The sequence below is a fragment of the Lepidochelys kempii genome, chromosome 4 (genome assembly GCF_965140265.1).
Source record: "Lepidochelys kempii isolate rLepKem1 chromosome 4, rLepKem1.hap2, whole genome shotgun sequence".
Lineage (NCBI taxonomy): Eukaryota > Metazoa > Chordata > Testudines > Cheloniidae > Lepidochelys > Lepidochelys kempii.
In genome coordinates this window covers 99,426,479-99,440,259 of record NC_133259.1, presented here as the reverse complement: position 1 = coordinate 99,440,259, position 13,781 = coordinate 99,426,479, and positions in this window count along the sequence as shown.

The window sequence follows — 13,781 nt, the reverse complement described above, 5'->3', positions numbered from 1 at the left end:
CACACTCCTCTCCACTTCATGTGATACAGAAGTAGAAATACAAAAGTACCATGGAAAAGGCAATTGCTCAGTTTTGCAGCCTGGTCAAAAGCAGGATGCAGTGGAAATATCACAAGGGAGCATGTGGAGTCTTATTTGTTTGTTTTTGTTTCTATTTCCAGTGCAATTCATAGATTCAATTTCAGAAAAGGTAAGCATTTATCAGCAATTGGCAAAACTTAAAAGGTTCAGGTGTTTGGTATTGTTTAGGTAATATCAAAAAGTTAAATTGCTTACCTTTTTGAGTAAGCAATTTAACTTTTTGATATTACCTAAACAATACCAAACACCTGAACCTTTTAAGTTTTGCCAATTGCTGATAAATGCTCATGCAGTTTTGATTTTTCACAAATGCCCAATACCTTTTAATACCTTCTGCAAGGTTATACTACTATGTTTAGTGTTTATTGCAACAAGAGCAGTCAAATCATAGAATATCAGGGTTGGAAGGGACCTCAGGAGGTCATCTAGTCCAACCCCCTGCTCAAAGCAGGACCAATCCCCAACTAAATCATCCCAACCAGAGCTTTGTCAAGCCTGATCTTAAAAACTTCTAAGGAAGGAGATTCTACCACCTCCCTAGGTAACTCATTCCAGAGCTTCACCACGCTCCTAGTGAAAAAGTTTTTCTTAATATCCAATCTAAACCTCCCCCAGTGCAACTTGAGACCATTACTCCTCGTTCTGTCATCTGCTACCACGGAGAACAGTCTAGATCCATCCTCCTTGGAACCCCCTTTCAGGTAGTTGAAAGCGGTTATCAAATCCCCCCTCATTCTTCTCTTCCGCAAACTAAACAATCCCGGTTCCCTCAGCCTCTCCTCATAAGTACCTGCTTGTCCACTCTATACAAAGGAATATAGAATCCACTGGTACTAACAGTAACAATTTACATGCCTATCTGTAGAAAAATGTTTTTGGATGTCGCAGGAGGTTTCCAGCATGTTTGACAGAAAGATGAACCAACTCTGAAACTCCTGTGAATTGCCATATGGTTAGGATTCAATGGACCTGCACTGTTCTCTTAGACCTCTCTTCTCTTTTAATACCATAAGGCGGAAGTTGCTCACTCTGTGTGTATGTGCATGAAGTATTTAAGCAAAGTCCTCAAAATAAAAATGCCATAAGGCCCATTTGTATTACATTAATGTTTTGAAATGTCTTTGTCTTAAAACTCATACTGGTTTGTTAAAGACCACCCACATTGACTTGGATTTCAGAGCTGTTTTTGTACATCAGATTTTCTTTGTAAATCAAAAATAAATTCAACAGCCTTCATATTCTGCCAGAAAATTGCACACTAATCACCTCACTGCTGTGTTAAAAGTTTCCTTCAAAATAAGACAATCTTTATACTGACTAGAGTTTGTTTACAGACAAATTGCTGGATTTTCAGGTTTTAACAATGCGTGGCACTTGTAGATGACCAGGCAAATAATCTTTTCCTTTGGCTAATATTTTCTCATTGAAGAATAGTGAAAGGCTGAACCCTCATGATTTTGCTGCCTACTATGAAAGTCACAAGAACCAAGTAACTCTTGTTCCAGTTAGGCTGCATGAAGCTTGGGGCTCAGTGTTTAGGTCAGGCTGTTCCCCAACAGTGCAGTTTCTTCCATGGACTGGTGTGGAAGAGACAGGACCATGACTCTTTGAGACATCAGCAACCCTAAGTGCACACTGAGGACCTGATGCAAAGTCTGTTGAAATCATTGGGAGTCTTTCCACTGCCTTCAATGGTCTCTACATCAGTCCCTTGTGTTGCTGCAATTGTGACAGGCTCTTGCGCAGAAAAGATACTTGCAGTTGTATGATGGAGGTGCTTGTAATGGTAGGTGGGAGGGCTCAGCAGTCCCTGGGGCTTACTTCCAGTTTGTCTTATGGTCCTAAAGCTCATGCTTCGGGCGGACACCATCAGGGGCAGGAAGGGATTCCACCCACACACCCCCAAAGTATCCTGAGAGGTGTAGGGGTTTTTTTTATCTCCTTCCTCTGAAGTATTAGGGATGGCCACGGCTGAAAGTGGGACATTGGGTTAGGAGGGCCAAGGCTCTGAGTTGGCACTAAGTATTCTCTTTCTCAGGTGCTTGACTGGCTGGTTCTTGCTCACATGGTCAGGATTTAACTGATTGCCATATGTGGGATGGGGAAGGAATTGGCAGAGACCTTGGTGGGAGCTTACCTTCCTCTGCAGTGTTTAAGAACAGGTCATTTGCCAAGATCATCTGAGTATATCTCACTTCATCATTTTCTTGACATTGTGGGGTCTTTGACTACCTTAGTCCTTCCTGTTCTCTGCCTGTGGCACATAACAGTTTAGTCTGCTGTCATCTGTAATACTTTGGTCTAATATCAGTTGTTGGGTTTAATATGCAGGTGTTGTGTGGTGTGAGTGGCCTGCGATATCATAGAAGATTAGGGTTGGAAGAGACCTCAGAAGGTCATCTAGTCCAACCCCCTGCTCAAAGCAGGATGAATCCCAACAGCAGACTACATATACAGACTAGATGATCTGGTGGGCCCTTCTGGCCTTAAACACTATGACTTGTTGACACAGGCTGCACAAGGAAAGGGGAGCTTTTTTGTGTGCACAGCTCTGTAAAGGGTTGTCACATATCATAACATTTGTTGGCCTTAATTTGTGAAGTAAACTAAAGCAGGCACCTGGTGTGTTATGTCTGACTGATTTTTGGCAGTAGCCCCTATCACTAGTTTATCTTACAACTAAAGTACTTAACCCTGTGAGGAATGTCGATGAAGGATGTTCACATGGACAACCATAATAGCTTTGCAAAGGAATGTAATTACACCGGACCACCTACTCAGCTATTGTAAATTAGCATGACTCCACTGAAATGAATGGAGTTATGCTAATTTATACCTGCTCAGGAACTAATCTAGTATTTTGAAATAGTGGCCATTTCGGTATTCTTTTAAAAGCCTAATCAATGTATGAGCACAAGGCTTGATCTTTGACGAGATCTCATATTTAGAAAAATGAGAACAGAGAAGGATTCCATACACATACCCCTTTATATTATGATAATTATCAATTATTTGTATTGCAGTTATGCTTGGAAGCCGCATTATGGCAGTCACAGTATAAACACAAAGTCAAAGATGGATCTTGCCCCAAAGAACTTAAAATCCCCTGAAAAATCTGCTGGAGGCAGTTTACTGCCCTATACTGAACACTATTTTAGCAAGTCCCATGGAATAAAAATCTTGATTTTAGGTAGATCCCCCAACACTATGAGATCAAAGAGAAAAAAAGTAGCTGAGAAATCTCTTGGCAGGTCTGTCTATTTTGCTTATGTCATATAAGTGACTTTTTCATTTTTTCCAGGCATTAGTTCTGGAAATATACATCTATAAATGGTAATTCCAGTTCCAGAAATATTAAGTTCTAGTCATATTCTCCATTTTAAGCACTGTAATATCTCTGAAACTTTTGCTATCTCTAACTGGGATACACTTTTAAATGTGCATACTCTAGGTGACTCTGGTGCTTTCAGAGGCAATCCTCGAGCTCACTTATGAAGCTGCAATGGGTCCTATGGCTGCAGAAGTGAGTTTTTTGCATGCCAGTGCACAGGGAATGGGTAGGGACAAGACAATCAGGTTCGGAAAAGCAGGGGACCAAGAGGGAAATGCATGGGGACTGGAGCATCTACTATTGGCTGAATGTTCCAGTCCAGTCCACATATTCAAAACATGCAAATGGGTCAGCAAAGCTACTGCATTGTTGGGTCACCTGTTTAAGGATTTGCCCTTACTGCACTGCTGTCCTGTGAGACAGGTAACCTTATTGTAATTGCTCTAAGCAGCAAAAGCCTCACAAGTTATCAATATTAGGATAAGACCAGAACTTCATACAAAGGTGGACCAAATATGAGCATGCTGAAATTCAGAAGCATTCACATCTGGTGTTCTGGTGGGGCATGTTACAGATACGTGAAAGTCAGATTGAGGGGATTTGGTTACAGACCATTACATGCAGGTTTTTCTTTTGGCTTGTTTAATGTTTACAGTGTGATCTGTAGGGGACTGTGTGTTTGGGGCCTGTGTGAGAGTGGGGTCCAGAGGCTTACTAGCTGCTAGCTTACTGTGCATTAACAAAGCTCTAGCCTACTGTCCTTTATCACCCTTTGCTTCTGTGTTAACCAGGGCAGGGTGGATTTGGGAGAGAAGGGCTTAAAAGCCAGACACGAAGCAGCCAAGGAGAGCTCGTGAACAGCAGAGTTTGAGAGGGAGTTTCTAGGAGGGAGACAAATAAAATCACCCTGCTCCTGGTTCCTCCACCTGCACCTGTGCCCAGACAGAGACCATTCATGGATGCTTCTACCAGGTCCTGGTGTGGATTTGTAAAGACTGTGTCCTGCATTTCCTCAGTATAGAAAGCCAGTCTGGGGGGACTATCCAGTGTGAGATGTCTATTGGTAGAATCTCTCAGGAAGCAGGTGGCTGAGTTACAGGATGAGGTAACTGTGCACATGAGGAATTAATTGAAAATATGCATATGGAGACTTCCAAGACTGAGGAAGCAATCCAGCTGGAGAGAACTAAAATAGCACCACCAGGGGAGGCAGAAACAGCTCCTTCACAGGAAGGAAGCTCTCTGCTTGCTACTTCTGACAGCAAGCAGTGCTCCACCACTGCTCCAAACCCACTATCCACAGAGATTAAAAAAAAGCAGGTATGCTGCCCTGACAACAATCTCCTGCATAGGTGGAGAAGGAGAATCCACATGCCTCCAAGGCTGGCAGGATCACAGCCACCACTCCTAAGAGGAAATTAAGAAGTGGTGGTTATCAGTGACTCCCTTCTAAGAGGAACAGAAGCATCCATCTGCCAGTTTGACTGGCATCCTAGGACATGTGCTGCCTGCCAGGGGCCCCTATCGGAGGCATTATGGAAGGATTGCTGATGATCGTTCAGCCCTCTGCTTACTATCCCATGCTGGACACTATTAATTGATTACAGGGCTCTGAGCATGAAGGTGAGAGAGTTGGGTGTGCAAGAGGTGTTCTCATTGATCCTTCTGTTTAAGGGTAGAGGACCAGTCAGAGATAGAAACATCCTGGAGGTGAAAGCAAGGCCAAACACAAAATGAGATTAAAATAGCTAGGGACATAAAAGATAACAAGGAAACATTTTATAAATACATTAGAAGCAAGAGGAAACCTAAGGACAGGGTAGGCTCAATGAGGAGGGAAAGATGATAACAGAAAACATAGCAATGGCCAAGATGTTAAATGCCCTTTTTTTGTTTGTTTTCACTGGAAAAGTTAGCAGTGATCAGACGACTACACTAGTAAACATCAATGTAAATAGGGTAGGATCTGAGGGAAAAAACAAGTTAAGAATTATTTAGACAAGATATATATCTTCAAGTCAGCAGGGCCTGATGAGACATTCTAGAATGCTTAAGGAACTGGCTGAAGAGATCTCTGAGGCACTAGCAATTATCTTTGAGAACACATGGAGGACAGGAGAGATCCCAGAGGACTGGAAAAGGGAAAATATAGTACTATCTATAAAAAGGGGAATATGGACAATTCAGGGAATTACCAACCAGTCATCTTACCTGGAGCAAATAATCAATCTGTTTGTAAGTAAGTTGAAGGTTATAAGGTGATAAGCAACAGTCAACATGGATTTGTCAAGAACAAATTATGTCAAACCAACCTAATATCCTTGTCCGACAGGGTAACAAGCCTTCTGGATCAAGCAAAAGCAATAAATGTGAAAAATGTCAACTTTAGTAACTTCTGATACTGTCTCACATAACCTTCTTATAAGCAATGTTCCCATGTTCAGAGACTAGTTATCAATGGTTCACAGTCAAGCTGGAAGGGCATATGTCACACTTTGGGATGCAATCCAGACCAATGAGGGGCTGTCACCTCTTACCTTGTAACTCTGAGTGCTTCACAATCTTTTGCTATGACAGTTCTCTTCATGGGATACTCACAGTCATCAACAAGCATGCAGGTCACATCCTCAGTGTCTGTTTGCTATGCAGCTAACCCTGGTTCAGCAACTCTGACCCAGCAGCCTCTCTAAAGCCCACAACCCCTTCTGGCATCCACCAGCCTTGGTTATAACCTGCAAGATGACCCCAACACACTCCCAGTCCTGAATTTCCCCAAACCCTGTAGATCCAGCCCTCTCCTGGACCACTCCGAGAAATAATAAGATCTGCTTGTGCCTCTAAAGACAAAATGTACAGCTTTCTATTTTAACTGGAATTAGCTAACACTTTAATTTAATTAGCTAACACTTTAATTTAAACACAGCACTGTTGGATTTAATTAACAAAAGAAAATAGGATTTTTACTGACATCAAGTATAAGAGAGAGAGAATTAAATGGTTACAAACAAAAAGAAATGAAAAATGTTTTCTAGTGACTAAAATCTTAACCTAACAAGATACAGACTTTGTTCAAGATGGCTTTTCTTACCCAGATCTTCCAGCAAGATGAATGACTGCCCTCCTCAGTGAGGATCCCCTCCAGAAGCCAAATGCACTGCTTGCTTTGTCTTCTGGAGTAAAAGAGGTAATTTGGGGTTCTTTGCACCTTTCTTTCCTAGTCCAGTGAAACTTTGAAATGGATTCTTCTGAAGGTTACCCCAGAAAGTAAAGCTTAGTCAAGCTGCTAGGAAGGTGATATGGAGTCTGGTGCTGAAGAAAGCTCCATGCTGGGTTGTTTTTTTTTCCCTTGCTGGTGTTTGCTACAATGCAAATGGTTCTTTTGCCTTCAATCTCCTCCCCCGCTGTCTTGATGGTCCTGTTTACTGCTTATATGTATGTTAAGTTAAATCCACATTCCTTTGTCGAAGACAGACCTGTTTAACACCTTTACCTAGGCAAGGCCGTCTGGTCTTGAACATATTATAGCAACATCATGCAGGGGAAATACATAAATTTACATGTAATGTTGCTACATATGTTTTGCTATGATATTGTTGACCAGCAAGTTATTAGTTTTTAAATGATACTTCACAACACGTATTTTGTACACGGACTATCACAATCGATAGAGTGTGAATAGCTGGGTGCTTTGTGTCACAGCATGTTGAGTGGGGTCCTGCAGGGATCTGTCCTGGGTCAGGTCTTACTAAATATCTTCATAAATGATTTGGATAGTGGCATGTAGCGCACACTTATAAAATCTGCAGATGATACTAAGCTGGGAGGGGTTCCAAGCGCTTTGGAGGACAGAATTAGAATGCAGAATGATCTTGATAAATGGGAGAAATAGCCTGTAACAAGATGAAATTCAATACAAATGCAAAGTTCTACACTTAGGAAGGAAGAATTGATTGCCTGTGGAGGTGTACTGCAGAAAAGGATCTGGAGGTTATCATTGATCACAAACTGAATATGAGTCAACAATGTAATATTGCTGCAGAGAAAGCGGACATCATTCTGGGATGTATTAGCAGGAATGTTGTCAGCAAGACACCAGAAGTAATTCTTCCACTCTACTCTGCACTGATAAGTAAAGCTATGATTTTGTCATGGCTATTTAGTAAAAGTCATGGACAGATCACAGGCAATGAATAATAATTAATGGAAGCCGTGACCTATCCCTGACCTATCCCTGCTGATCCCCTGCCCTAAAAACATCCCTGACAAAATGGGGAGGAAGGAGCCCAGTGGCTGGGAGCTGGGAGGGACCCCTGACCTGGGCTGGGGTGCTCTGGGAGATTCCCCTGCCACTGGCAGGTGCTGTGAGCTGGGGGGGGGCTCCCGCACTGCCAGCGATGGCTGGGCTGCTATGGGGCCCCAATGTTGCAGAAGTCATGGAATCCATGACTTCTGCGATCTCTGTGACATACTAGTAGCCTTACTGATAAGACCTCAACTAGAATACTGTGTCCAGTTTTGGGAACCACACTTTGGGAAAGATATGGACAAATTGGAGAAAGTTGAGAGGATAACAACAAAAATGATTAAAGGTCTAGAAAAGCATGACCTATGAGGGAAGATTGAAAAAAATGGGTTTGTTTAGTCTGGAGATGAAAACTGAGGGAGGACATAACAGTCTTCAAGTATGTAAAAGGTTGTTATAAAGATGAGGGTAATAAATTGTTCTCCTTGTTCACTGAGGACAGGACGAGAAGCAATGGGCTTAAATTTCATCAAGGGAGATGAAATTAGGGAAAAAATTATAATTGTAAATGTAGTTAAGTACTGGAACAAATTACCTAGGGAAGTTGTGGAATCTCTGTCATTGGAGAATTTTAAGAACAGTTTAGACAAACAACTGTCAGGGACAGTCTAGCTCATACTTACTCCTGCCTCAGTGCAGGGAACTGGACTAGATGATATACTGAGGTCCCTTCTAGCCCTACACTTCTCTGATTCTATGCCTCTTTCATATTTACCTTGACCAGATCTGCAGATTTTCTTTAGTGAGACTTAAGCACATGTATCTAGACATCAGGGAGCAAAAACAGCACTATATGATTAGGACACAAATGACATTTCACAAATAATAAGCAGAGGATAGTAAAAGATCATCATGAGCAGCTGATAAACAACCCATGAGCTGAAAATTGTTAATCCAAACTATTCATTACATACTTTTGAATAATAAAAAGGTGTGTGGAAAAACCAGAAGGGTTCATGAACAATTCATAAACAGGAAAAAAGGACTCAATTTGTCAGACAATTCATTCCCAACAGATAATCTGATCAGTTCTAGTCTATAACACCAAATTTACATTAATAAATGCATTAATTAATAAAAAGTATAATTCATTAAAAACTTAGTCCCATGAATATTGTCAGCATCCTTAAATAAAGAGCAAACCAACACCTCTGATTCTTTGAAAAATACAGGAAAAAAAAACTACAGTATATTATTCAATAGAGAAGGAGAGACAGGGTCACCCTTAAATATACCAGGAAAACATAGTCACTCAGAGGAAAACAAGGAGTGAGAGAAAAAGGCAACTGCATAGCATCCTTTAATGTATGCATTATTGTCTAAACTTGTTTAGTTGTACAGAACAAGGAGAAGACTGAAGAGAGGAAGAACCCCAAAATTACAGCATCCTGAGACTATAATACATCCAACATTTCATTTCCCTGAGGGAGTGTGGAGCATCTTGCAATTGCGAGATCAATTTCCTAGAGAACTAGAGTGGCAGAACTCAGATCAAGATAGTCCTGTCTTCATAAAAGAAAGCGTACTGCCTTTTTTATTCTTTTACCAAGAAAAGAAAAGAAAAGAAAAGAAAAGAAAAAAGCAGCAATGTGGAAACTCAGTCTTGTTGCCATTTGCAAAACCCTACCATAGGTCACCTGCCTTTCAAGTACACAAATGCACACTCCAATATTAGTCCCATATGCCAACAAAGTGGTGAAAGAATCCTCATCCTGGCTGCAGTTGGCGTCATTCATCTTTCTGTACCAAAGCTATCCTGATCCTCTGAGGAAAAAATGTTTTCATTCTTTTGTATTATTTTTAATGGAGACGTTGACAATAGTTCGAATAATCTTAAAATAAGGTATTGGTCTACTCACTACAAGTTTCAGTATGGTTTCCAGTTCTTTTGAAGGGAAGTTGGGTAGCTGAGACTTGTAAGAAGTTCTGAATTCATATTACTATTTCTCTGAATTTACCCTGGACTTTAACCTCTGATGAGTATTTGAACATACTTTCCCTCTTACTCTGGTCTCTTTCCAGTATATAAACTTACACCTATATTTTAGACATAAATTTATTTCCTGTCTGCTCAAAGGGTTATTGAGAAAGCTGATGAGATCTAAAATTAGATTTACAGTATCATGCTTTAAGGAGTTTACTATACATATGCACAATTAGTTTGATATTGCATTGATATCTACCATTTGGGGTCATTTCTTGGCATTGTGAAACTGGAACTAAGGCTTTTGAGATTTGAAAGTGGTCATAAGGATTTTTTTTTTCAGTGGGAATGAAAATACTGACAGGGAGTTGTTGTGCTAGGCTTGGAGGGAGCAGCTTGGCCCTGAGTTAGAACAGCACCAACTGTAATAGGAGTCTGTACCTCTCCCACCACCTTTCTGAGTGAGATTTCAGACATATTCCTCTCAGAAGACTCTTGGTATTGTGAGGGGCAGTGGTTCTGCATAGAAGCTTCCCCTCACAAATTTATACTGGCTAATGAGGAGTTGGTTTGGATGCTTTCTATAGCAGTTAGCTTAAATATTTAGAATTTACATAATGGTTAAAATCTATGCTCTGAACATTGTTTAAATTTTATAAGTGCTAATGGTGTAAGATTTGGTGCTTTAAAAATCAGATAAACGAGAAAGAGGGTATTCACAGAGTTCAAAGCCTTCACATTTTCTTGTCCTACCTGCACCAATGTGATCATACAGTTATCCTTTAAAAGGTTGTAATGTAAATCATGTAGCATAGAAATAATAATTGCAGTAACCTTCTTCAAGGCTTTGTCTTGTCCTGCCTTCTAAGCAAATCCATTATTACACACATTTCTTTGTTTCCATGTAAGTACATTTTAAAAAGATGTGAGATGTTTTATGTATGCTGGTGAAGTGATTACAAGAGAACACCAAACTACTGTAAACATTTAGAAAAAAATAAGTGACAAGCTCACTTGAGATTTACATTTCAGTAATGAGTCCTTCATGCTGCAAATAAGTTGCAATGTCAATAAGTTACAGTATGTTGTCTAATTAAGTAATTCAAAAAAAACCCAATATGAACCCAATATTTCAAAGCAGTGTCCTTCAGTTATTTTGATATGTTTTAAGCAGGTCTTATAAAATGCTTCAACCTATTACCATATGAGTGATGTATGCAATAGAAGGCCAAGCAATGTAAAACTATCCTGCTGAAAATAAATTAGAAATAAAATGCACATAAAAAGATCACAAAATCGAGCCTTTAGATGTTCCACAGAAATTTCTCTTGAAACTGAGATGCTTTTTCAGTTCAGAGTTTCATGAAATCAAGCATTGGCTAAAATCAATATACAAGCAAGATAAAAGGCATAACAGTGTGATTGCAGTGATCAAAGCCTTTCAAAAGAGGAATCCACTTTTTTTTAACTCCATCCAAATCACAAAAGTCATCCATATGTAATGTAGTCTATACTATCAGTACAATTATTGAAACTTGATAACTCCACAAGAAATGTACTACCTAGATACTAGGATGATATATGCTCTAGAAATGCCAGATAAGTGGGTGGGTGGATGGATAGAAGATAGATGTTTATTCTAAAAAAGAAAAGCAATCATAACTGTAGCTAGTAGTATTGAATATCTTAAGAAAATAATAGCGAAGACTAGATAAATATGTGTTAATTGTTTCTCTGCACTTGATTATATACAGTACAGCTTAATTTGTAAAGGTTTTTTTTCTTTGTCATAGAATATGTAATGCAAAAGTAACTATTAATAAAATATTAAGGATGAGTGAATTGGTTCTGACTTGGAAGAAGATCTGAGGTTAGTTGGTAGAGTTTGTTTAGGACAGTTTAAGGAGTAAAGTACTACTCAGCATGAACAAGGGTATCCAAATCTGGCCATCAGTTATCTAGCACAACACTGCTGCTCATTCTCATGTGGAAAGACGAGTGTGATGTAGGGTTTAGGCCCTACACATAGTGTGAATTTATGGGGTTATGGAGAGGTGTACAGAAGGAGGTTTTGTTCTAGGGGATGATGTTCAGTAGAGAGTTTGAATAAGTTATGATAGGGACATGGAAGGTTTTAAGAGGATATATGATGGAAGACAAAGCAGGTGGGAGAGCTACTAGAGAAGGTGGCTAGGCTGAGGAGCATCCATGACCACAAAAAATTCATTGAGAGTATTCATATGGAGATGTCCAAGGCTGAGGAACTTGAGGAGTTCCTCAAATAGAGGACTGCTATTAAGCCACTGGGGGAGAAGGATATGGCTCTGTCACAGGGTGGACACTAGCTGCTGTTACTTCTGACAGCAGGCAATACTCCACCCCTATTCTCAACCCATCTGTCAGCTTCACATGGCATCCCGGGAGGTGTGCTGTCTGCCAAGGGCCCGTATCCAAGACATTATGGAGGGATTCTCGAGGAACATCCAGCCCCCTGACTACTACCCCATGCTATTCATCCATATGGGCACTAATGATAGTGGGAGGTATGACCCGCAGCAGATCAGAAATGACTACTGGGCTCTGGGAGTAAGGGTGAAGGAGTTCGGGGTGCAGGTGGTGGTCTCTTCAATCCTTCAGGTCAAGGGTATGGGCCCAGGCCAAGAGATGCATCCTGGAGATGAATGCCTGGCTGCAAGATGGTGTCACCAAGAGAGCTTCGGCTTCTTTGACCATGGGATGCTGTTCTGGGAAGATGGACTACTAAGCAGAGACTGTGGGAGAAGGGTCAGAATCTGGGGGGAGTATGGACTGTTATAGCAGGGATAAAGGAGACACAGGAGAGAACATGGGGGGAAATCAAATCACTATCTTAGATGTTGGTATATTAATGCAAGAAGTATGGGGAATAAGCAGAAATAACTTGAAATGCTAGTAAATAAACACAACTGTGACTTAGTTGGCATCACATAGACTTGGTGGGATAATACGCATGACTGGAATATTGGTATAGAAGGATAAAGCTTGCTCAGAAAGGACAGGCATGGGGAAAAGGGAGGAGGTGTTGCCTTATATATTAAAAATGTATACATTTGGACTGCGGTTGAGATGGAAATAGGAGACAGACTTGCTGAAAGTCTCTGGATAAAGATAAAGGGGTTAAAAAACCCAGGATGATGTCATGGGTAGGGATCTACTACAGACCATCTAACCAGGAAGAAGAGGTAAATGAGACTTTTTTTAAGCAACAAACAAATCATCCAAAGCACAAGACTTGGTGATGATAGGGAACTTCAGCTACCCAGACATCTGTCAGGAAAATAATACAGCAAGGCACGGATTATCCAATAAATTCTTGGAATATATTGGAGACAAATTTTTATTTCAGAATGTGGAGAAAGCTAATGGGGAGAGGCTGTTCTAGATTTGATTTTGACAAATAGGGAGGAACTGGTTGAGAATTTGAAAGTGGAATGCTGCTTAGGTGAAAGTGATCATGAAATGGTAGCATTCATGATTCTACGGAATGGTAGGAGAGAAAACAGCACAATAAAGATAATGGATTTCAAGAAAGCAGACTTTAGCAGGTAGGTAAGATCACATGAGAAGCAAGTCTAACGGGGAAAACAGCAGAAGATAGCTGGCAGTTTTTCAAAGAGATAGTATTAAGGGCACAAGAGCAAACTATCCCACTGCGTAGGAAAGATAGGAAGTATGGCAAGAGACCACCTGGCTTAGCCAGGAGATCTTCAATGATCTAAAACTCACAAAAGAGTCCTACTAAAAGTGGAAAGTAAGTCAAATTACAAAGGATGAATATAAACAACTAACACAAATATGTAGGGACCAAATTAGAAAGGCACAAAACAAGATCAAACTAGCTAGAGACATAAAGGGTAACAAGAAAACATTCTACAAATCCATCAGAAGCAAGAGGAAGACCAAGGACAGGGTAGGCCTGTTACTCAATGAGGTGGGGGAAATAATAACAAAAATGTGGAAATGGCAGAGGTGCTTAATTACTACTTTGTTTCGGTTTTCACCAAGAAGGTTGGTGGTGATTGGACATCAAACATAGTGAATGCCAGTGAAAAGGAGGTAGGATCAGAGGCTAACATAGGAAACGAACAAGTTAAAAATTACTT